Genomic DNA, 3,021 nt, shown 5'->3' on the forward strand with positions numbered 1-3,021 from the left:
TTCATAGATGGCCTATTGAATATGCATGATTTTCCTTTGTAACCTAGTTCCTCCACCCATGTGTACACATGTGGGAAGTAAACAACTGAATAATCTGTTACCTATTTACAAGGTAACATAGGAGCAATAGTCCTGACAGCTGAACTTCCACATTTTTCTTGTTTTATGCAAAATTACCTTCTAGAACCTCCATTATGCAGTATTTCAGGGTTCACACTCAACTGGCCTGAAATTTAAAATGGAAAAAAAAACCCCAAAGATATAAACAATTCTTATCTTTATAATTAGTTTTAATTTTTTATTATTTTTTAATAGCTGTGTTTTGCCCCACATGTATGGCTGGTGCCTTAGAGGCCAGGAGAGAGCATTAGATCCCCTTACAGATGGTTGTGAGCTGCCACATTGGTGCTGGGAGTTGCGCCTGGGTCCTCTGGAGGAGCAGTCGGTGCTTTTAGCCACGGCACCATCTCTCCAGCCTGGTTTTTAGAGAGGGTACATGTTCACACTTTTATTATAGCATATTGTTGTTTGTTATTGTTGTTAACCTCTGAGCCTAGTTTATAAATTAAACTTCACCAAAGATATGTCCACTAGGACAACCAGTAGAGAGGATTCAGCTCTCTCTAGTCAGGTATCCACTGAGGCCTCAGTCCCATGTGTGAGGGGACAGGGACAGCTGTGATTCATCTGTTGTTTCCTTTTTATTAAGTCCTGGGGTTTGTCTCCTAAATAAAACATGCTATTATTTGGAGTCAATGTTTGCCTTCCGTATAAACCTATTTCTATAATCAATATGTGCTATGGCTTCTGCCACATAAAGACATTGCACATTATGAGAGTAAGGTTGTGGGTGTTTCCTGATGTTTACATAGTGTTTCACCAGAAGTCAGAGAACTCCCATTGTATGCTCAACAGAATCAGTATGATATGTATGTTTTACTTACTGTGTCCTCACTCTGCAGCACTGATGTGGCGTGTGCATGTGTGTGTGTGTGTGTGCGTGTGTGTGCATGCGCTGGGAATACAATCCAGGCCCTTGCACACATCGGGCAAGCACTGTACCCCTGAGCTAAATTTCCAAACAGTTATACACTTCGAAGTAAAATGTGTCACTGAGTATGTGATGCATCATCTCTGTTTATTGTATTTACTAAGAATACATGATGACTCTGACAGTCTCTTATTCATCCTTGGGCTTTGATTTTTAATTCATCTATAGTTATAATACAAATAAATGACTGCTGGGGAGTACAGTAAAATAACAAGAATCTGTTCTGATTGCTGGGAAAGAAGAGTGTCTATGACTTTCAGTCTGTTTCCTATGTGGCAGTTTATCTCTGTGACTCTCAGTCTGTCTCCTATGTGACTCTCAGTGGTTCTCAGTCTGTCTCCTATGTGGTTGTCTATCTGTCCCCTATGTTACTCTCAGTCTCAAAGAATAAATAATTTTTTTAAAAAAACAAGCAAAACAAAAAAAGACAAAAAAACAAACAAACAAACAAAAAAAAAAAAAAAACCCTCAGGTGAAGGGGATAACAAGTTTAATAAGCCCTAGGCTAGTAGGTGGCAATTTCTGCAACCCATTGCCTGGTATATATTCACGAATTTGATTTTATCATGTCCCAGATGTCTTAGCTACTTTTCTATTACTATGGTAAAACACCATAACCAAAACAGGTTTTTAAAAAAATGTTTAATTTCACAATTTCGAGGACTAGAGTCCATGACGGTAGAGTAAAGGAACATGTAAGAGATCACATACTGGTCTCCAAGCAAGAGGCAGAGAGAGAGAGAGGCACACTAAAAATGGCTTTTAGGAAATCTCAAAGCCCAGTCCCAGTAACACACCTCCTCTAATAAGGCCACACCTCCTAATTCTTCCCAAGCAGTTTCACCACCTGCAGACCCAACTATTTAAATATATGAGCCTCCTCCTTTTCCGGCTGGAACCCATGGAGGCTGTACCACAGAAGAAAAAGAAGGTTGCCGCTGCACCAGAAACCTTTAAGAAAAAGGTCCCGCTGAGCCAGAAACCCTTGAGAAAAAGCGAAGGAATTTCGCAGAGTTGAAGGTGAGGTGCCTGAGGAAGAAGTTTGCCCTGAAGACACTGCGAAAGGCAAGGAGGAAGCTCATCTACGAGAAGGCAAAGCACTCTCACAAGGAGTACAGACAGATGAACCGGACTGAGATTCGCATGGCTAGGATGACAAGGAAAGCTGGGAACTTCTATGTGCCCGCAGAACCAAAATTGGCCTTTGTCATCAGAATCCGAGGTATCAATGGAGTAAGCCCAAAGGTGCGCAAAGTATTGCAGATGCTTTGTCTCCGGCAGATCTTCAAGGGCACCTTTGTTAAGCTCAACAAAACTTCAGTTAACATGGTGAGGATTGTGGAACCGTACATTGCATGGGGGTACCCCAACCTGAAGCCAGTAAATGAGCTCATCTACAAATGAGGCTATGGCAAAATCAATAAAAAGCAGATTGCCTTGACACATAATTCCTTGATTGCGCGATCTCTTGGTAAACTTGGCATCATCTGCATGGAGGATCTAATTCATGAGATCTATACAGTTGGGAAACTCTTCAAGGAAGCAAATAATTTCCTATGGCCCTTCAAACTATCTAAATATATTCCTATGGGGCCATTAGTATTCAAACTCCGCACTCAGGCACCTCAGGTTTCTCTGTCAGGCCACTTAGCAGCTCCCCTCCTCACTGGACTGTTCAGCACCCAGTCATTCTATGACCTTCCAGGTTCTTGTAAGTGTCCCTTGTTCAGGTGTTCTCAAAGGTGTCTGTTATCCTTAAAGCTGTAGAGAAGCCCTGAGATCTTCTCTCCTCTGCTCCCTCTCCTTCTTCAGGCTTCCCTTCATCACACCCTGCTCTGGCAGGCTCAGGTCTGCTGGGAGACATAGGCAAATTGATTCTAGGTGTTTTCAGAGGGCACAGAGCACAACAGCACCTTTTTTAAAAGTTTTTTTTTATTTGCATTGGTGTTTTGCCTGCATGTCATGAAGGT

The 3,021-nt window shown here is 41.9% G+C and overlaps 1 pseudogene; it reads left to right on the forward strand.

The window, feature by feature from the left end:
• The first annotated feature begins 1,952 nt into the window (after positions 1-1,952).
• LOC116904499 lies at positions 1,953-2,818 on the forward strand (annotated as a pseudogene).
• Positions 2,819-3,021: the final 203 nt, after the last annotated feature.

The sequence above is a fragment of the Rattus rattus genome, chromosome 6, assembly GCF_011064425.1.
Source record: "Rattus rattus isolate New Zealand chromosome 6, Rrattus_CSIRO_v1, whole genome shotgun sequence".
NCBI lineage: Eukaryota > Metazoa > Chordata > Mammalia > Rodentia > Muridae > Rattus > Rattus rattus.